Source organism: Balaenoptera ricei, chromosome 20 (genome assembly GCF_028023285.1).
Source record: "Balaenoptera ricei isolate mBalRic1 chromosome 20, mBalRic1.hap2, whole genome shotgun sequence".
Taxonomy (NCBI): domain Eukaryota; kingdom Metazoa; phylum Chordata; class Mammalia; order Artiodactyla; family Balaenopteridae; genus Balaenoptera; species Balaenoptera ricei.
The window spans coordinates 3,604,156-3,627,907 of record NC_082658.1 but is presented as its reverse complement, the minus strand read 5'-3'; positions in this window follow the sequence as shown (position 1 = coordinate 3,627,907).

The following is a 23,752-nucleotide window of genomic DNA, read 5'->3' as shown; positions in this document are numbered from 1 at the left end:
AAAGCTGATATCAACAAATGTCAAGGGACTATAGAATATTAACCAGAGAGACTGTATTATTAAGAACTGTGTTACTGGCTATGGCGTATTAATTGTATTAAACGGAAATTTCCAAGCTGTTTACCAGCGGGATTTAACCACTTCATTTATGAAAAACAGAAAGACACATTCATCATGAAACAGAAATATTCCAATTAATATTTAAAGTACATAAGACCCTTCACATAAAATGTCACATAGATACTGGCTCATATTCCTATGTTGAATTTCTCAGCTAATCATCTGCATTGGCTGCCATTACCATTGTATTGTACCATGCAATTTACTGACCAGCAGTAAAATGAGTTTAAGTGCAGTATGATAAAAACTATGGAAGATGTTATAACAATCATTTTTGACAATGAGTCCCAAACCATTTCATGAAAACTTATATTCTTGTAATAAACAAAGTCATGGGTTAAAATCTCTAACTATGGAATATATGAGGGCAGGTGTGCCTTAAAAATATGGGGAAAGATACTAAAAAAAGAGTTGATATATGTATATGTATAACTGATTCACTTTGCTGTACAGCAGAAACTAACACAACATTGTAAATCAACTATACTCCAATAAAAATTTAAAAATAAAATAAAATATAAGTTAAAAAAAGAGCCCCCTTTTAGTACTGAAAAATAGAAATCGCTCAGCTTTAGATTTATATATCTAGGGATTCATCCTTACCAGGTCTATGACTTCAATTAGCAATACCCTCTTCATAATAATAATAACAACAATGATAATTATTAGATCTATACATCATGGAGCTTGTATACTTACTGGGAGTCGGCTATTGAGCTAAGCTTTCCAAATGTGTGTGGTCACTTGGCGTGCATGTCTTTCAATGCTCACAATAATTGAAAGAGGCACATACTACTATTTTGACAGTTTTAAGGGAAAGAAACCCAAAACAAAACAAACAGAATAAATTAGATTTCAAAGGAGTATGTTAGTTGAACTGAGGCTCCAATCAACCAATACATAAGCCCATGATTTTCATCATACATTTTATTTCTTCCTCGTACATTAGGGAGTTTCTAGCGCTGACATTAGAAATAGCCTCTCCGAGAAACAGAACTGGAGATGGTTCACCAATACAAAGAATTCCGTCATTCAACCTAATACAGTCTAATCAGGATATTAAAAGCTCTGTTGAGAAGCACAATTCAAAGGAAAGAACACTGCTTTCACCCAGTGGTCAGTAGCATGAGGTTCTGTAATTCATCGTGCAAAAGGCCAGTTACACACGTCCTTATCAAGTGAAGCAGTGCATGCACGTCATATGTGTGTGCATTTGTGTGTGTGTCAGAGCAGGGCAAGGGTCTTCTTTTTTTTTTTCCCTTTCTTTTCCTCTTTATTTTCTCCAGGCAAGAGTTTGATGCCAAGCCTATTTACAAAGTTCAGCTTTGGGGTCGTGAGAATTTTGCTGCATACAACTGACAGTCTTATGTTCCTGAAACTCACAAAGCTTTTATGAGCTTCATTCTCTCTCTTCAGCGCCATGTATCTTAACCTCGTCTTCTCGACCTGCCCCAACTATTGTTGAGAATCAGAGAGGGAAGTCTGGACACAGACAGCTAGAAACTCAGCTTATTACCTGAGTTTTATGGCTGGAACACATTTGACAATATTTTGGTGGGGTTTTGCTGCAATAGGATCTATTCAAGCAGTCTTTTATTTTGAGCTAGCTAGATCTCTGGAGATCAATATAATAGGAGTTTTGGAGAGAGACAGCTATTCTGAGGTTTTCCTGAAATCCAACAAAGAAAGTCATGAGAAAGATAATTTAGTAGTCTTAAATATGATTTCCCTGATTTCTATCAGGCATAGTTCAAACCTACATCAGTAAATTTGTGGTTGTGATTGACAACCTTAAAAGTAAATTAATAAAGAAATCCCCATAGAAAAAATGCTGTATAAAGGACAAAGATCCAGAAAAAGCCTTTCTTAACTAGAGGTCAAAAACAGTCCAGACCACAATTTCTGGCTGCGGGTGTATTGTATTCTCAGGCTATTAATGACTTCAGGGTAACAACTAGTTTTCAGTAGTAAAAATGAAAACAAAAAAATATAGACAATCTTCAAGGTACAAACAAGCTGTTTTGGATTTGTTTTTATGTCAGCTGTTTGAAACTTGGAACATGGTTTTCCCCATGGAAACAATGATATAAATTGTGGTTAGGTTCTTAAGACAGTCAACAAAAAGTCTATTTAACTAATGATGTATTCAAACTATAGTACTAACGACATTAACCCTAGATCCAGGTCTTGGTGGCAAGGGGCCATGGGGAACCCTGTATGAAGAAATACGGAAAAAGTGATTTCTTCCTCTTTAATGATGAAATACTGAACCATTCTAGATATTGCAAAACAGCGTTTGTTGATTACTTTTAAAAACAGAACAAGTTTTTGTGTTTTGAAGTTTTGAAAAAGAAGAAAATTTAGCATCACATAAAATCATAGACCAGGGATCACCATTTATTAGTATGAGGGTGAAAAAATTTAAAAGCTGGTTGCAAACAAAATGCATGGTACCAATTATTTGTCTATCTATCTGTATATGAAAAACTCTGGAAAATATAAATACATTTTTATGTGTATAAGTTATTTTCTCCTAAAATAGTTGTTTGGGATATCTATGATGCTTTTCTTAGGATAAATGCTTCAAATTATACTTGCTGGGACAGCATATCTGCTATTTAAGCCTTCTGATGGGTCTGGCCAATGGCTCTTGAGCAAAGGTGGTCCTACTTTATGTTCTCACCAGAAGTCCATGAGAATCACTGGGCAAAAATTTTGAAATAGGTTTGTTTGTTTTCAGCACACTTCATTTTCCTTTCCACGCTCTTTCTAAAGCTACCCTTCCCCCAATGGCTGTATTTCTTTTCTCCCACCCAAAAGGCCCTGGTCTCTTGTAGACTGTAAACATCTCCACTACACCCGATCACTCATCCTATTGCACTGTTACTTAGAAAGTGCTCTTCATCCAAAATGACCACTGGGTTTCCAAAAATTGCATCTCCACATCTGTAAAACTGTTTCCAAGAAGTGCATCCCCAGAGCCGAGAAAAGATTTTTTTTTTTTTCTTTTGGGAATAAATACACATCTTGAGGAGCAAATGTTTTGTTACAGTATCCTTTACCCAAAATTCAAGGTACACAAAAGGGCTTATTTCAAAAGAACAGTTAAAATAATGGATCCCTAAATATTTGGTGGCTGCAGGTAATGAATCACAATGCGAAAATCGTTAATTCATAGATTTAAAATGATTTATGCCTTGACTTAGCCTATTTCTAGGACTTAATCAGAGATGTGATCACATATTTAGGTAAAAGGGGTGCAACCAGGGTGGTTTAAAACATAGAATAAAAATAGACATAGATGCCAGTTATAACAGACTCACGTGAAGTAGCAAACGCCTTTGACATATCCCATAGGAAGGATGCGAATGCGTACAGAATAGTGGCTGACACAGTAACAGGAAGACTAAAATGGGAAAGCTCACATCCTCCTAAACTTGTTGAAATTGGATTCTTAGATAGATCCATCCATCAAACTGCAAGCACTGATCACTTTGTTATCGATTGTAAATATCAATTTAAATGTTCTGTCTTAGACTTTGCTTCATAATGAGTTTACACAGCTCTCAAAACCTGAGTTATGAAATATGCTTTGATAATGAGATCTTACAGTCAGAAGTCAATAGTAATAAAGATGTTAAAAAAAAAAAAAAAAGAAGTCAATAGTAAACTCTCTGAGCCTATCTTTAGGAATTTTTGTCAGGAGAAAACAAGCTGCAGAAAAATGCAAATTCAAATAGTGTCCTTGGGTCCTTAAAGAAACAACAGTCCTATTTTGGGCCTCTGCGAGTTCCCATCCTTCAAGAGTGCAGGTGCTTGGTTCGTTTTCCCATCTCTCTGTCGCATAGAATAAAAATAAATAAATAAAGACACACAGGCCCCTTGTCATTGCCATGCTCAGCAACGAGCACTGCAACTGGGGTTTATGAGGTCATAAATTATTGTTCCCTGTCCTGGCAAGTAGCTTTTTTGAAAGGCCACATCCGGTCTATGGGGCACCAGCTTTTATTATGCATTTCATATTGAAACAAAGGTCAAATTAATTGACCTTATCTATGTGAAAAACCAGCTGGTTGCCTAGAGAAATAAAATCTTTTACAGAGACTTTGGGACAAGTAAACAACAGGAAAATTCAATCGGATGGCAGCTGGAACCTCCAATAAGAAAGAGAATTAATTTGGAGGAATTTAATTTCTGAATGATCAGCTGAGAATCAATAACAGTTACGTTTTTTTCTAAGGAACAACAGAGCCAAGGAAATTCCGAAAGTCATCTGCATATTCACACATTTTTCATATATTTCTTTACATATTACAATTTTGAGGGAAGGAGTCAGAGAAGTTACAAGCCGTCCACTTTTAGACTCTAAGGACAAATGTAGCAACCCTTTGTATGGGGATAACGAAACCATTAAGAGTCTGAAAGAAAGCATTTTTGACCTAAAAGAATCAAGGTTAAAGTAACATTTTATTTTCCCCAAAGAAATACAAAATAGATATTCTATGCCTCCATATCAGCACAAAGACTGAGAAATATAATGTAGGGATCCAACAGCATAGAAGAGGAGGCTAATTTATTTTCCTAAGACATCTGTCCTTCCATTTGCTCATCTGGTGAATGGGATAATAATTCTTGCCTCTCATAATGTTTGTGAGAAGCAATTCAGGCAAGGTCAATGAATATCTTAGCACTTAGGGTCTGGGCAATAAGCAATACACATGTCAGCCTTTAATATTACTTTTAAAAAGATGTGAATCATGATTGCCAGTCAGAACAACAAAAGGCCATTTGCCTCTATAAGGCAAAAAGCAGTTAGCTTATGCCTCCAGTTTCTTAGTTTATTGCTTTACTTTGTTCCTTCCAGTTTATATTTGCAAAGCATAGCCGTTGACACAGTGCAATGATTCAGAACGGTGAAGATTTGTGCTACTTAAAAAACATTTGATACCATTGACCGTTTGTGACTCTAATATGTGAATTTGACCTACATGTGAATTTAACAAGTGCATGAAGAAATATGGGATGGAGGGGTATGCATAAGACTTACTTGAAAGGAAACTCCTGTTGATACACCATTCCAATGCTGGTGTCTCTTATTTTAATTACTGAGCAAACTTAAGACTTTCCCGTGGGGGAAAAATTATTTTGAATTTATCATATGTAAACAAAATGAGCAAACTGGATTTAATGGATGAGGTCTTCATACTGCAGCAAAGCCGCCATCAGATGGAAGCCTGCTCGACAATCCAGTATGGAAGAGATTAAGCCACAGAGAGCACATCTGCTTGGTGGGATGCGGAAAAAGTTAATGGCTGTGAAAAAGGGTTTGAACTTCAAGCTGAGGTCAGAAACACGGTGATTTAGTGACTTTAGTAAACAGACTCTCAAAGAGGTAAAATGAAATTTGGTTTCATTTTGACCAGGACATAGAGAACATCAATAAAGTTTTCAAGGCTCAAAGGTAAAATCCAAGCCCACTTGGAAAGTGAACTACTTGTAAAAATCAATTCGCTGTTACATTACACTTTTTAATTTCACCCAACCTGGGATGTAATTTTAGAAACGAGGACATAGAGATGGAGTTATTCAGGCAAATTTAAAACCAAACAAACAAAAAAGCAAAGGAAGGCAGAAGAGGCAAGTGACTCTTGACCCCTGAACCAGTGTTAGGCTGAAGTCTCTGAAACAAAGAGAACTGAATTGCATGTCTTCCCTAAATTCATATGCAAGACAAGACATGACATCTTTCTGCCTCAATCCATATACCAGGTTGATTTAACATTACAAAACCAACCACGTTCATGAATGTGCTTGCTAAAATACCTGGGTTTTGCTTATCAGGTGAGATGTGAGGGTAGTGAGAAAGAAAGTCAAAACAAAAGAACAGGTCAGAAATTGGTAGAACGAATAAAAGTATTGATTTTGGAGCTGGATATGTGGAGAAGAGGAGGAGATCAAATTAGATGCTTCGGAAAAGAAGAATTTTCTTTCCATTTTTCTGAAGATGTAATAAGAAAACTTCTCTCTACTGAGTAGAAAGGGTTAAAGCCACATCTCCAGAAATTCATGTCCGGATAAAGGCCTAGAAATCATCTCATGGGAAATGTATTACTGGATCTTAGGCCATAAGGAGGAGTCACTGATTTATCAGCTTCACTACAGTAATCTGAGATCCAGCAACAGATGCTGATGTGTCGGCATTTGCATTTTCTTAGGAGCCTTGGAGAAGCGCGAGCCTGGTATCTTTTGCGACTTAAAAAGACCATCTTGGGGACCAGGGTGGGGGGTGATCAGATTCCTTCGGTCTCCAGTCTCCGTGTTTCCTGGTGAAAAACAGGAACGTGCGTGAGCTGCTTTGACTCCAAGGACCCCAGGAATCGTCAGTGAACCTGAAAGCCCTCACATCTGGCTACAGCTTGCCCTTGTTTGCTTTCAGTTCTGCACACAGACGACCACCCTGGCTGTGAATTCTGGGATGGCCCAGCCTTCTGTATGCACGGCCAGGGGAGGTGGGGATTCTGCAAGCTCACCTGGTCCAGGGTGAGGTCCACTGCCTTTTCAACTGGCCTTTGTTTCTGTTAGTGTCAGCCCTTTGGAAAGAGGTTTCTGTGGCAAGAAGCACACATTCATCATCATTTCTCCTTTGCTTACTCCTTCTCCATCAGCTATAAACTATGTCCCGGCAAAGAAAGGTCTGTGCTCCGTAGCGAGGCCTCCGAACACATACCCGTACAGAACAGAAACTTCTGGGCGAGATACCTCCAACAACAATTTACTTGGCACAGATTTTGTTGCGCTCTGTGACAGTTCAGATGGTTTCTCTTCTAAAAAACTATCTTCTCTCTAGGCGAAAAAAGTGGAAGAGCAGACGCTCAAAGAATCTTAGACGATGATTCAGCACAATGAGTTGCACTTAAAAATCAATATATGAGGATGGGACAAACATACCTTATAATGATGGGGTAGTTAATAGTTAAAATCATAAGCTATGTTAGTTTTTTAGAAATTCATTAATTTGGGGGGGATTGTTGTTATTCCAGAAATCCATTAGTTTTAGTTTAGTTTTTTTTTTTAATAGCATATATACAGAACTGAGAAGAAGGCAATCAAGAAATGCTCCTTAAAAAAATAAAGCAATTCCATTTCCACCTTTTTCCTTTTCTTTTCTTCAGAAAAAAAATATGATTTTTTGGGGGGGGGAAGAGACTCTGTAGTTCCAGACACACAACATCAAAAAAATAAATAAATAAAACTAGTAAAAAAGTGAAATTTTAATTTATTGGAGTACTCTGCCTATCTCCAAACAAACTGGATGCATTTCTAAATATAAATGACAGAATGAAATGTTATTTTCCCATATATTTTTTATACAAGCCTTGAAGCATCTCATCACGTATCTAAAATTTTTTGTTGTATAAAGAGAAGCAAAACAAAAACAGAACAGCAACAAAAGCAATCTAGATGTATGCTTTCTTCCTTTTATCTGTAAACTATGGGTAAAAGAACAGGAAGAATCTGAGTTATGTTGAGGAATCACTCCACTACCGTATTGCTACCCACACTCCCACATCTCCTTCTCCTCCTGCTGATGAGGTCAGTGAGGTTGTCCCTTTTCTCTCTCACTCAGGTGGTAGATCCACAGAATTCCACTGCACTGCCTCCGACCCAGAGAGTTGTACCTGGCTGAAATTTTCCAGCGAACCTATTGTTCTTTGTCTTTCTGGTTCATAAGTGTCCACCAGTCATTTATCCGGGTGTCTGACCAAAGATGCTGTCTTGCAAGTGTCCAACAAGTTGGCAAGGAATTTGCTTAAAACTGTATCTGTTGATGAATTTTTACAGGGAAATTGATAAGCAGAGGCGATTTCCCCCCCGAGCAGGAAGGACTGATTCACAGAGTGGTCTACATTCCTGGTAAAATATTCCATAAGATCGTACGGAAAAACCTGAACGAACTTTTTGGCCAACCCAATGCTTTTTAAATACACACCTAAGCCTCAGGTCTTGATCTATTAAGCAGAAGCCTTGGAAATGCCACTTATTGGAATTTTTGCTCCAAATATCCTGGATTAAGATTAAATAGGTGGATATGGACATAAAGAAAAGGAAAGTATAAAAGGGAATGTGGTAATTGGAGATCACAAAGGAGAAAGCCAAATGAATCTTTTTGAGATTTGTAGCATTGCCGTGTATGTGGTTGGCAGTCAGCAGCGAAAACATTGCTCAAACATTGTCTAAATTTTAATGGCAGAGAATATGAGTACAAATAAATAAAAACAAGTAGCCCCTATTGTTAGGAACACATCGTGTTGCATGTTAATAATTCGTTAGCAGTAAAAGTTTCAGTGTCAAGACGCTTCTTTCTCAAATATTGCTGGTAGTTTTTCTCTGTTTACAAAGAGTGAGTATTGATAATTACGCCTTTCCTGGTGTAGGAGTTTTCCTGACAATTGGGACAGGAATAATGTCCCAGACCTCTGGCATCTTTTAACTTGAAACTCAGAAATGGATAACTCAGAAAATGGACCAGAGAGAAGAATCATTATTTGTGTATCTCAGTGTGCCAGCATCTAAGGCATGGGGTATACGGCAGTGAGCCAATATTTGTCAAATTATGGCTGAAGCACTAGATCTCACTTTGTGTAAGTCTAATATAATCTTTCTGGAAAAATTCTGCATTCCTCTCCTCTCTGTATCAATCTTTATTGAGAGAGTTTATACAGAAAGCAGAGAATTTGACTGGCATAGTACCCAAAATATAACAAATGTCTGATGACTCAAACCAATAAATGAAATTGATGAATTGCAAACTACAAAGCAAGCTGTTTTTGAAACACAGAAATTCATTCTAATTCCTTTTTGGTTTTAGAATTTGCCTTCTGAGTTACACATTGCCGTGGCTGATGTTAGAAAGTGCTTTTATGTTCTGAATGATAGAAAGTGTGAAAAAGAAAGTGGCAGGAAGAATAAATGCAGTTTGGTCCTTTCAGTGGTAGCATTGCAACTAAATGGTTCTCCGGCACTTAGACCTGTCACCCGTATTGAAGCGCTGGCAGCATAATACTGATCATTTGAGTCTTCCATGTCTTGGTAGTTTCAGACTTTGCATGCTACGCTAATGTCTGGGGAAAGATAGATGTCCGTTAATTCTCCAGATGTGCTATCTCTCCAACTGCACTTATATTTGTGTCTGGAAATGTTTAAATAAATGGCTGATTTTTTTTTCCCCCCACTCCTTTCGGTATATCTCAGAATCCTGGATTCCTGTCCACAGCCAGTTCATATCTTTCTTGATCTTCATCACAGTACTAGGAATTCTTCCTCTTACAGTATATCATAACATTTTCCAAATGTCATTTGTTTTCAAGTGGTCGTTTTCCTACGGATGATGAACGAATTTTAACTGATGTGCCGATACTTCCACCTAGTGGCTAGAGTGGAGAATACAATTGTTTTCTTTTCATGTTGAAAACTAAACCTTGCTCTTTTATCATTCAATGGCTTGGCAAATATTTCTTGAGTACTTTCAACGAGCTACACACAGTGAACAAAACATAATGAATACAATAGTCTCCTTTTAGAAGTATTAAGGCAATTAATTGAAAAATCACTCTAATATACTAACTGAAATATATGGTTTTATATTTAATCGTTAGTAAGCATTGTATTTTTGGAACAATTTTACATTTGCAAAGGTAATACAAGAGTTCCTGTATACACCTCACCCAGTTTCCTCTTATGTCAACATCTTACTATTCCATGGTGCATTTGTCAGAACCGAGAAATTAACTTTGGTACTGATGCTTTCCTATTAACTATTACTATTGACGAACTTCAGACCACATTTGGTTTTCAGTAAGTTTCCCTTTTCGACTCCTTTTCTGTTCTAGGATCCAATTCAGGATACCACATTACACTTCACACCGTATCTCCTTAATCTCTTCTGGTTTTTTCTTTTTAACGCACTCAATTATTATACCCTACCAGAATTATTATTATAATAACCATAGAAACAACAAGAACAGCAAGAAAAGGGAGAGCAATGTGTGTATCTCTTAGGCAATTGACTATCCTATTCTTATGAGGTTATTGTCAAGGTTTGAAAGATTTTAAGAACATTGAGAAAATGACAATGCTTGGAAGAACCAAATGAAAATATGTTGCGTCCATTTAAAAACAGAAATCTGGGAACAACATTTTCTTTGTTCTTTTCTGGTTGGCCTTTGGGCATCTGTAACTTGTGATGGGTTCTACCACGGAGACATCAGCCAGACAGTGGGAGGAGTCAAGTGCTCAGTGATCAAGGTGCCACTCATTCCTTAACAAACCCCAATTATGATTCTTCTCTCCCACTCCATAAATTATACTTTTGCCGATATCGCAAATAATATCTATTTCAATATATGTCATAGAAATGTGTTGCTCCTTATAATTATGGACCTCTCTGCAAATTATAACACAACTGACCTCTCCCTCCTTCTGGAGAATTGTATTGTCTTATGTACACACTTTGATTTTCCCTGTTCTTCCAGTTGCTCCTCCTTCTTTTTATTTTTTAATCGTTTCTTTTCCTCATCTGCTTGCCCCATAAGTTCTGCTATAACTCAGAGTTCTCTCTAGGTCCTTATTTTAATACCATTCCCAAGCAATCTAACCAATGACATGGTTTTCTTTATTGTGTATATGCAACCCACAATATATATCTCCAGGCTGTATATTTTTGGCGGAGCTATAAACCAGTATAATCCAACCATCTGGTGGCCTTCTCCACATGGATAGCTCTCAAATATCTCAAAATCAGTATTGCTAAATTTGAACTTGGATATCACCCCCAATCTGCTCCTCTGCCAGTATTTAAAGCATTTTCCTATAAATAATAACATAAGGGACTTCCCTGGTGGTCCAGTGGTTAAGACTCCGTGCTTCCACTGCAGGGGGCGAGGGTTCGATCCCTGGTCGGGGAGCTAAGGTCCCGCATGCCACATGGTGCGGCCAAACAGTAGAAATAATAATAATAACACAGGATGCCCCATCAGAAATCTTAGCATGGGCATTAAGTCTCAAATGTAATCAAGTGGCAAACCTTGTCAGTTCTCCCACCTAAACATCTCTGAAATAAAGTGATGTCTCCTTTTTTCACAGTGACCCTCTGCTCTAGTCGCCTGTTAGTGACAACTGCAACAATCTCTCTCACAGGTTTCCCTGGGTCCACTACTGCTCCCATGCATTAATTCTAGCAAAACCAGTTGGTGTGATCTTTGCCTATGCAAAAAAAAAAAAAAAAAAAAGAAAAGATTTTCCTTCTGGAACTAGACATTAAAGAATAAACTCCTTAACATGGCTTATGGGGCTTCCCTGATCGATCCGTGGACAACACGTCCAGCATATTAATTTTCTACTGATGTCAAAACAGATGACTACAAACATAGTGATCTAAAACAGCAAAGATGGATTGTTTCATAATTTTTCAAGTCAGAAGTCCAACACAGGTCTCACGGTGCTTAAATCAAGGTGTCAAGAGGGCTGCATTCCTTTCTGTAGGCTCTATAGGAAAACCCACCTCCTCGCCTTTTCTAGCCTCTAGATGCCACCCACTTTGGTCCTGGGCTCATGACCTCCACCATCCATCATTAAGGCTGGCAGGGATGGACTAATCCCCTGTCATGTGCTGTACTTCTCCTTCTGTCTTTTCTCTCCAATGCTCTTCTTCCTCCTCCCCCCCCCCCCCCACATTTAAGAGTTCACACAATTAGATTGGGATCGTGTCCTTATTTAAACATCAGTGGATTAGCAGTCTTCATTTCATCCACAACGTTAATTATCTTTTACCACATAAGTGTTCACAGGTTTCCAGGATTAGGATGTGAACATCTGGGGCAGCGGGCATTATTATTCTGCCTGTCACAACTAGCTGTATTTCATTACTATTGTACCCCATGGTCTATGCTCATAGAATTTCCTTCTGTTTCTTGGGGGACAGGGTAGTGATGAGAGGAGCAGTTAACTCCAGTTCTTCCTCCTAGCCATCCATCTCCCCTCTTTATCTGGTTAATGCTCCCCCTCCCTTCATTCTTTAAATTAAAATTCACTTCATCATGGTGATCTCTTCTGACCTTTCTAACCTTCAAAGTCAGGGCAAATCCCTTTGTTTCAGCACAATCTATTCCCCCCACCACTTTCTAATTTCATCTCATGTGTATCAGTTCCCTTGGGAAATGTAATTTTCATGTTGGCAGGGACAATGTTTGCCTTGTCTCCTATGGTATCCCAGCACCTAGCAGGGTACCTGGCAAATGAGTGGTGACTACCTTAGGAATTGAACTAAAATTTTTAGTCTTTATCTCTGATAGTCCCTCTGCCTTGATTCTATTCTATTCCTCTACCTTACTTCTAGTTTTCCTCTGCTTGTCTAATTTCCAGATTGATGAATTTAGATTAATCTAGATTCATTTCCAATTTTTAGGATTCAGCTCCATTTTGTTCTCTATTTCTAAGTCTCCTCTGAGGTACCACTTGGTCATGACCCTTACATTGTAATAATATTCACCCTCCCTTACATCTTGAGCTATTTGAGGACAGACACGTATTCTTTTTTTGTTTTGGCCACGCTGCGCAGCATGTGGGATCGTAGTTCCCCGACCAGGGATTGAACCCGTGCCCCCTGCATTGGAAGTGCAGAGTCTTAATCACTGGACTTATCCACTGGACTACAAGGGAATTCCCCAGACATGTATTCTTATGAAGCCACATCTCTCCAGGGTCTAACACAGTGCCTGATATATAGAAAACACTCAGTCAGTGCTGTTGAAGGAATCAATGGATTGCTTCTTAAGAAAAAAAATTTACATCAGTCGAAAAAAATAAAAGCACTAAAGTTGCTGAAGAATGTGTACACTAAAAAAACTCTTCTCTTTTATTTATTTATTTACTTACTTACTTGCTATTTTGCTTTCTTGATTTTGAAGGAAGGGTGCCATGGAGCTATGACCTTAGAATAAAGCTCATTACACTTGAGAAAATAATATCGCTGTCAAATTCCATGCTACCACAAGATGGCGGGTTCGTATTGTGCCTGCCACATATATAAATGTATATAATAGTCCATCTTCTTTCTGGATAGTTAATATCTATGATAGTAGAATAAATCACTCATCAGTGGACTCCGTTCAAAATACATTATACCAAGAAAAGTTCTGGCTAAATATTTATTCCTACTCCTGAGTCAGCTAAAAATCCAAGATCTAATCACTAGCCTCATACTTTCTTTTTCCTTCGTAGCACTTCAGTAGCTAAAATTTGGTGTATGGCTGTCATGAGTAAGGGGTCGATCCCATAGATGGGTAACATTTCTATGTCTCTAAGGAGAAACTAAAGCTGGGAAATGTTGACTACCTCATCGAAAAACAACTGAGCTAAAATGTAAACTCAGGTCTTTCGATGCAAAATTACCTGTTTTTGTACTAGACCATTCTGCCTCCATAGCTGTGTGTGTGTGTGTGTGTATGTGTGTGTATGTATGTGTGTGTGGGTGTGTGTCTGCATGTGTGTTTTCTCCCATGCGGTCCTATCTTCCCAATATTGTCTGTTTTTGAAGGACAAAATTATGGTCTAACCAATAGATTTCCACCCAATCAAAACTGTAACTCAAACTTCTTCCCTCTGGGCCACTCCTGACCCCGCAGCCTCTCCAGGATGGGCCAAGCCAAGGGGCTCTCTGTGGCCTCCTCTGAGTGGAAGGTCATTAGCAGACGATGGTTCTTAAGCTGAACCGTTAAGAGCTCTGCCATGAAAGGGCTTGCGATCAGCAAAGGCAGGGAATGATCACTCTTTAAAGCAATTCTCCTTGAACACGGTCACCTTGGGAAGAGTTCTCTTGCAAACAGACATATGACTCAAACATTTCATATCCAGGAATCCTATACAATGGGTGCAGGAGTTTTAAAGACAGATTTGGGGGTAAATGGCTGGTTTTAACTATACAGGCTTGGAACACCATCATTCGGGAGTGATTTAGGAACCCCAGGGCACCCTGTGACAGAGACGCTGATGCTGCCATCTAACTTTCGTGCAGGCGACTCTCCAAGTCTCCAGGAATTGAATAACTGGAAGAAAGCGTTCATGGATTAGGCAGATGTCTACGAATCCGAGAGCTTCACTTTGGTGACTCTGGCTAATAAAACTGACATATGTGCACCTCGAGTTCGAGCAGGAGAATCCCAAGTCTGGTGCACTCACAACAGCCGTCCTTACTTGAAACAAGTGAAAAGACGCCATGCGTGGTGCATCGGCTTTTAGGAAGAGGTCGGAAGAGGTCAAGGGTAAGTCAGATACCTCGATATGGACAGACTGTCTTCACTGAAAGCGCAAGTTCAGCCCATCATGCTGTCGATGGTTAAAGCGATTGTTGGTGCATCGAACCAACTCAGACGTGCACACAGAGTAATCCCAGGCTGGGCTAGAGAATTAATATTTGCAGTCATGTGTTAACAACTAATACAATTAAACGTCCGTATCATGTCGCTTCATCAGTCAGGGGAGAAGGAGTCCACCTACTCACTGAGAAATATATTTGCTGAATAATGGAAACTTGCATTTTTAAATGTTCATGGGTGTCTAATAACATTTCTTTAAATATATAAGTTTTAGATTTCATCATAAGTGAGGTGACTAAGATATTAATTATAATTAAAACAAGAGGTTGAATATTCTAGGAGATAATAAAAAGGTAATGTTTAAAAAATACACTTTAAAGAATATATATATATGTATGTATAACTGTATCACTTTGCTGTACACCTGAAACTAACACAACATTGTAAATCAACTCTACTCCAATAAAAAAACACTTTAGCCCCTAAATTCCCTGAACCCTGCAATGATGTAATTTTGTCATTTTCCAAGTAGCAAATTAAGCTATATTCTTCCCTCCGTAAAGAGGGAAGAGAGCAGGTAGCATGAAATGCAGCTAACTCTCTGCAGCCTGGAATTTTCTGTTCCACGTTGGTAGGTGAAATTAAGCCTCCAACTGTCCAGCACGGGGCCACAGTCGTTCAAGGTGTGCGGTGGAGGTGAGACAGGTACAAGGAGGGATCTCCACACCCCATCCCCTCTTCAAAAAAGGATGACACAGAACACGTCACTAACAGCCTCACTGTCACTTTCTGCATTGCTGTGCAACCAGCGTGCAGGCTGGCTGAAGCTTTATCACCCTCTGGTGAGAAGGAGATACATTAGCAGAAACTTCAAGGGAGAATGAAATGGTCCAAAGGAATGGGAGTCGTCTACGTGGGAACCAAAAGTTCACTGAACACCCTCCAGTATCAGAAACCGTTTCTGGTTGACACAGTGTAACGTGAGACGATTCCGCGGATGTGGTGTCCAAAGACACGGGGCACAACTTTTCAAATGTAAAATCATCATTTGAAAAAGTACAAATAGGAAAGGGATGCTCATCGTTTTCAGAAGCTAGACTCCCCTGCCTTGGTTATTCATTTTCCTGACTTCTGTTGAGTGCCCTGGCTATTGGGCCTCTTCCCAAACATCAGGACTCTGCTGTCGTGGTGGCTTAAATAATATAACACTGTTGACAGAGAAAAATAATGAAGTGCTGTTTTCTTGCAGATCAGTAGCATTGGAGCGAATAAATAAAACAAGGCAAAACCCAATCCAAAATATCCTCTGTTGATGTCTCTTTAACTATCTTTTGTCTGGGATTAATACAAGCAGCTACACATTCATAGGCATGAACACATGACTTCTGGGAAAACAGCACATCCAATTTGCAGACACAGAGGTGAATGCAATCACTGGCCAAAGATATTATTTAGGGAATTCCTCGTCATGGTTAAAATAAATAATCTTGATAGCTTTCTTGTGAAATAACAACAGAGCAGCTGGGATTGACCCAGTAAGATTTTAGGCAAAACTGGCCACTAACTACTTTTAGTTTTCCTATCAGTAGCCCCCAAAATGATCTGGAAGGAGTTAACCTTGGGCAAAGCCACATTCTTTAAACGATTCCATTACATAGAAACACAATAGCTCCTGATGAGTTTACCCAGCTTCACTATTACCCAGAACCGCATGTTCTAAACTCTACCTGAGTCTTTCTGCAGTAAAAATACCATCATTTAGCACTATTCCTATTTGTGCTTAAAACTGTAGGCCTCATGAAGTCAAGTTTCCAACAGTATAAAATAGATAAATAAATCAATCACCGGAGGACTAAGCAAACATCTCCGCTCTCATGTTGGAATATTGTTCCTGATCATCTCTTCCTTTCCACTTGCCATTTCCTTCCGACTGATCCTAGAACATTCTTAACTGAGATCACTATGTTTTGCTACTTTGCATTTTGGTGTTTCTTGGAATTTATGTTTCCCCTAATCCAGACAGCAATAACTCTGCTGAAGTCTTCAGAGGTACTTTAATTTTTAATATGACCTTCAACATTTTCTAATCAAGGTAAAACCAGAGAAATGATTCGGCTACCTCCAATTTTTTTTTTTTTTTTTCAGATAACCACTACAATAAAATGTTATACAATTTTGCTAGAGACCACGGTAAGAATCAAAACAAAACCCTCAACTCTCTCTTGCATACTATATTACTAAAATGAATGGAGTTTAAAATTGTTTCCTATTTAAGAATTTTTAAAATATATTCTTTACATAAATTAAAACGTAGGACTGACGAGAACCTACTGTAGAGCACAGGGAACTCTACTCAGTGCTCTGTGGTGGCCTAAATGGGAAGAAAATCTAAAAAAGAGGGGATATATGTATACGTATGACTGATTCACTTTGCTATACAGCAAGAAACTAACACAACATTGCAAAGCAACTATACTCCAAAAAAAATTAATTTAAAAAATGTATGGGCATTTTCTAGTAGTCTGCAATTACTTTCTTTTTCTAAGTTTTTTTTTTTTTATTTTTTATTTTTTGGCTGTGTTGGGTCTTCGTTGCTGTGCACGGGCTTTCTCTAGTTGTGATGAGCAGGGGCTACTCTTCGCTGCGGTGCGCGGGTTTCTCATTGCAGTGGCTTCTCTTGTTGCGGAGCATGGGCTCTAGGTGCATGGGTTTCAGTAGTTGTGGCTCGCGGACTCAGTAGTTGTGGCACACTGGCTTTGTTGCTCCGCGGCATGTGGGATCTTCCCGGACCAGGGATCGAACCTGTGTCCCCTGCATTGGCGGGCAGATTCTTAACCACTGCGCCACCAGGGAAGTCCTGCAATTACTTTCTGAAATCTGCAAAGGTTAGAATATCTCCAAGGAGTATGAGAAGACTAATTCTGTCTGAAAGGACAGTAATATTAACCAACATATAGGAGGCGAGGAACTGTAGTGTTTTGAAAATTTCATTGTCCTGTAGAACAAGCTCTTAAACCTATATTTGAGAAAAGGTACATTTCATTTTTTGGCATTAGATTCAGGTATGTTTATTACCATGAAGTCAATCACCAAACAAAGTGATTTTTACTGAAAAGAATAGAGGCTTTAGAGTGAGATGGGCTCAACTGTGAATGCTTATTCATCCACCACTTGTGTGACTATATCACATTGCTAAAACTGAAGTTCCCACCGAGATGCCAAGAGAAAACAGATCCACGTGAGTGTGACAGAGGCCACTCTGGAGGAATTCTCAGAGGGGGTACAGCTGTCTATCCCATTCCTCTTGCAGTGGATGTAAAATGTGGGATTTGTGAGAATTCTCTGGAGAGAACTATTGTCATGAAGGTGAGGGATTGTTTATTTGCCCCCAGCCGAGAAAAAATGGGCTTCAGCTACTTGGAGGATCAGATCCCAGGCATCCCATGATTTGAAGACATGGTAGGTTGAGGTCTAACTTCTAGCCAAGGAAATCTGGAGGGCATGAAAGTTGCTTTGGCTGGCGGAGCAGAGTTGAATTGCTTCATTCAGAAGTAACTGTACGTCCATGCCATAGTTATTCCGTGATTGTACTTCCTTTCATTCTAAAGGAGCAGTAGGAAATAAAAATAATGTTCCACGTGTTTACATGCCATTGACCATGCTTACTCAAGATGTAGGTTATGTGACTTTGGATGAGTTACTTAATCTCCCTGGATTTTTGATTATCAAGCTTTAAAAATGAATTAAATATACCTTATCTCATTAGAATCATGATACATGTGCTCACGTAGGGAAAAGCACCTAGAAAAATGCCATGTGAATGGCAGGCACTCAATCACTGTTAGCATCTTTCCTTCCCCAAATGTTTGCATGCTGTCATTCTTTGACCTCAGAGTAATATTGAAGAATTATTAGCAAGGTCAGTTCACTAAACCAAAGAAGTTAATGCTTAGAAACGAGCTGAAGTTGGGAGACATTTGTCTCTGCTTATCAGGAAAATCATGTAACATCTCCTTGGGCCATGGTATTTGCTGGATTCATGGGCACGATACCTGCAGTCAGAGAAGGGCCCTGGGCATGGTTTAATTCTCTGCTTTCACTCGTCTTGAAATTTTTAATAATGTAATCTTTGAATTTGTGTTTTGTAAGTAAAGTCCAATGGGACAATGGCGTATACGTATACATGGAGGAGATGTGTACGTTACCTATGTCCACTGTGGTTTCTCACTGCCGCGTTTACCTATAGCATCTGCAATGCCCCATGACACAAAATTCTAACGGACCTTGGATGATACAGGGGAATAAAAGGTGAGTCAAATGTGCAAGGTAAGCATGTTTCATCTCCAAGTGAGTGAGCTGGGCTCTGACATCCCTGAGAGGCTACATTTTCCATTCAAATCCAATTGCTTTTCAATGCAGAAAGCAGGCATTTCAGGAAACACACATGACCAAGGAACCTATCATATCCTTTCTTACTTGGGTTACTTCCCTGTATCAGCCAAACATTTATGCTGAAAATGATGACAAAGATAAAAAGACAGTTGTATCCATCATTCCCTTCCTTTCCAGCTTTTCTTTACTCATCGGGAAGACCCAGGTAGAAAGTGTTGATAGGATGTGTGTCAAGAAGTGAAAGAACAGAATAGGTCGTTTTCTGTAACATTCCACTCTTCTGATGAGAAGGAAATACAGACGCACGTTTGACCTACAAATTGTATAATTTCAGTGATTCTGCATACCAGTGAAATGCTCTTATATTTGTATTTAAAACTGGAATCGTACAGTGCAAAGATGAATGGGAAATGTATGCTAGTAATTGCATCTTTCAATTTCCTTGCTTAGGACAACATGAAACAAATAACACCAAGCAAATAAAAAACACCATGACAAGTTGAGAGAGACCTCAGTGCAAAGGCAAAAGGTTTAAATTTTAGTAAATTTAATAACCCTTTTTCCTGCTTTCTGAATGAGGGGTTCTTATTTTCATTCTGTACTGGGCCCCGCAAATTATGTAGCTGGTCCTGGTAGTCATTCTTTTGTCTATAAAATGAAGTATTTCTACAAGAAGATCTCTTAGGGCCCCTCAGTTCTAACATTCTACTTAGGGCTTCTACTAGAAAAATAGGCTGTCTCTTTTTTTTTTTTTTATTTTTATTGGAGTATGGTTGATTTACTATGTTGTATTAGTTTCGGGTGTATAGTAAAGTGAATCAGTTATCCATGTACATATATCCACTCTTTTTTTTAGAGTCTTTTCCCATATAGGCCATTACAGAGTACTGAGTAGAGTTCCCTGTGCTATACAGTAGGTCCTTATTAGTTATCTATTTTATATATCATAGTGTGTATATGTCAATCCCAGTCTCCCAATTTATCCCTCCCCCCCCCCATCCCCAGTAACCATACGTTTGTTTTCGACATCTGTGAGTCTCCTGCTGTCTCTATATAGTACATAGTATACAGAATACAGTATATAGCAGCCCTCTGCAGGCTTGGCCAAAAGATGGCGCCTTTGTGCTGAGAGAAATGTACCCCTTCTTTGGGCAGTAGTGGCCTGGATCCTGAGCGCAGAGCTAGGACCTTTTACCTGAATTTTAAGCTTCCATTTACCCCCTTGGCTGGGTGCCTTTATACAGAACAAACTACACAGCATTACACAGCAGTATTGATTCTATCCACTGAAATGTTTTCCTCTTACCATTTGAAAATTTGAGTTGACCTTCTCATTTTCGAACCCATAGTTATGAATCATGATTCAAAGAATGGCTGCTATTAATATGTATCTCGTTTCTGTGCTAAAAGGAGACTAGGACGATGCTTCTTGCTTTGGTATCTAGGTTTTGGCAATTCTAGACAAGTGGTGGTAGAGTGCAGTGTTATGAACTTTTGAGAAAATAGTAGGAATTGTCCAAACACATAACCCAGTTGGGTTTTATTCTTTGCTGTGGGTGTTCTTTTTACCGGATTCTTTTGAAATAAAAATCATTAAACTTTTAAAAAGTTGCTTCTTTGGCAGTATGTTCCAAAGAGAAGGAGTCCTTAAATGATAGCATTTAAATGTGTATCATTGCTTTTCAATGAGAACGTGAATCCAAAGACTGGTTCTCTTGATTTCATTAAAAATTCCCTGCCTTGTCCTTCAGAGCAGGTCTGTCGACTAATTAGATACTCTCGATTCTAAATGATGATCTTCTGCCCTGCTACCTTACCCTCCCCGGGTGGTTTAATATAAGTGCATTGCTCTTCTTTGTTTTCTTCCCACACTGTTGTGAAGTGTTGCCATGAGGCAGCTGAACAGCTGCTCTGCTTTCTCCAGAAGTGGCTGCATTCCAATAGTGGGCAAAGCGAATTATGTAAATTTTGGTTTTTTCAGGGTTTCCTTGGAAACTAGAGATGCTGCTCCTGTTTGAATTGGACCTGGAAACAAGAAGATGAAGTCGAACTTTGGAGGGGTCGGGGTGGGGGGAGTGACCGACAGGAAACTGGAGATTACATTCATAAGAGTTGGCTTCATTTTTATTTTTCAAGTATGTATATTCAGCTTAAAGGGGATGTAATAGTCCAAAGAATAAAAATAGCAACACTGGATTGCAGTTCCCGACCTCATCCTCACACCCACAGTGACCTAAATTGATTTAGTCCATTAAAAATGAGGAAGAAATAAAATCCAGAATGTCTCCCCTTCTGAACTTAAAAAGCTAAACTGAGTAGAGGTTCCAGCTACTATCTGATTATTTCAATATATAAAAAGCCAAATAGGGGCGATTCAGCCCGAATCTTCTTGCAAGGCACTCATTCTATTCAACTGGTAGAGAGAGAGAGAGACCTTACTTTGTATTCAGCACCGTGTTGGATCTTGAGAAAACAGAGAGGAAGATCAAAGTATTCCTTGCTAGAGCCCACAGGTTAAGAAAGAAAATAGTAGACACTGAAACGTTGATGTAATAGAATCAACAACTTAGGAGCATATGAGGGCCAGTGAGTGATTCTACTAAGGGCTCACTGATTCTCACCAGATATTTCTGGAATGCCTACTATAGCATGACACTTGTTAAATACTGGAGAACAGTTATTTAGGGTAGGTTCTAAAAAGGACTATCCACATGATACCAAACAAAAAAATGTCAAACAACCAGTTGCTTTGCTACATTATACCCAATAACTCATTGTCCAAAATATATTGCAGATAGAATGAACCAAATGTCTTGGAAGGATGTGAACATAACTAATGAGGCAGTTCTGATCCTTGAATTGATCTAAGGATCACTTTAGAGCCTCTGAACTAAAGAAATATTGATTTTAAAAAAGCAAGTTCCAAAGATTACAGAAACACACAATTTTTACAAAGGTGTAAGAATTTATGAATTTCTTGTTATTGTATTATGTGTATGATATTTCAACTCTTTTTACAGTGTTTTTATTCCACTGATGGGGAGATTTTGTTTAGTGGGCTTTCAGTGACTGACAATTTGATTTCCTCTATAACTTACATGTTTTTTTTTTTTCAATATTTTAATCATTACAAAATTAGCCTTTACTTCTCGGTAGATGGGATTTGTTATTTCTCAGCTAAAAACCAAAGAGGTAGAAATATCTTTTTAATCAAACTCGGAATAAGAGGAATTAGGGTTTGATGGTGTTCATTGTTAGATTTAGTAAATATATGGATTTTTTTCCCTATGATTCTATGTCTTCGTTTTTAGCAAAAAAATAAATAAAAAAAGTTACCATTCAAATCTATCACCTGATATTGTGGGGTGACTCCTATTTCCTTTGTCATTTCTAAGAACTGGTCAGAGCCATTTGTTTTTCCTCTCTTTTCCTCTTCCTGCGTATAAACCTCACAACAATCCTTTAGGTATTGTCTGTATTCTCACAAATAATCTAGCCAGAGAGTTGAGTAACTTTGTGAGGTCCTAACAAGGACCTTCAGTATTCTCTTCCCTATTATCTATTTATTTTGGCCAACGCCCGTGACCCAAATCCAATGGTTGTAGCCATTGCACTTGGGAGATCATATTCTCTTAAATTATACTGTTTACAAGCAGGTCAGGAGATCTGTGTGGCTTCTGGTTTGTAAATATGTACAGTTAGTTCTGCTTGTTTTGAAAAACGTGAATTTGTTCCAATGTGATTGGTATATTAAGGACCAATTTGAGGATAACAAATTTTGCATTTGCTTATGGGCTTTTCCTTTAAGAGGAACACTACATAAACACAAAACTGCACTCAGATGAACAGAGCCAGCTGGGAATACACAAAGCACATAAACGCCCACACCTCACAAGGACCCTGAGCCACACCTATCCACACCTGCTGTTACAACTTTCCGACTTCAGAGAAACCTCTTTCTACCACTTTCCAATAACTCACAGCTGCTGCAACCATCCCACTTCCACAAGCAAATGTCAGGCGCCATATTTGTTGTAGGATTTAAGTATTTCTTAACCATTTAACATGTGCTACCATTTTGGTTGGGTGCCTAGCTTTTTTTTTAAATGAGTCCCTGATTAAATTTAAGAATGGTGTGCCCCTAACCCAATGACATGTGGGTTCTATTGCATGATTTTGCATATACTGGTGATTTGGAGGAACACATATACCACATTATAGCAGAAATGACTGTATATGCAAACTGAATGGTAAAGAGTGGGACAGGGTGTGTGCATTCAATAAAAGAAAGAATGGCACAAATTAACCTATCTATGAAAGGGAAACAGACTCACAGACATAGAGAACAGACTTGTGGTTGCCAAGGGGGAGGGGAGGTGGGGGAGGGAGGGATTGGGAGTTTGGGGTTAGCAGATGCAAACTATCATATACAAGATGGATAAACAACAAGGTCCTACCGTATAGCACAGAGAATTATATTCAATATCCTATGATAAACCATAAAGGAAAAGAACATAAAAAAAAAGAACATATATATATGTATAACTGAATCACTTTGCTGTACAGCAGAAATTAACACAACATTGAAAATCAGATACACTTCAATTGAAAAAAAGAAAGAACGTCATTAAGACGCTCACCTAAAATTTGTTATATACTGTTAATAATGCTGGTATTAATCATAGACAGTAAGAACACTGTCCTAAGCCTTGTGTATGTATTGCCAAGCCACTCCTCATGGCAAATTTATTAAATAAGCATTGCTGCGTCAGGAGAATTGCTTTTTGCTCACTCTTGACATTTCCATCCATGTGAAGGACACGGCATGAGAGGACAGCTTCCCAATTATCACCACTCAGGGTGCTGGC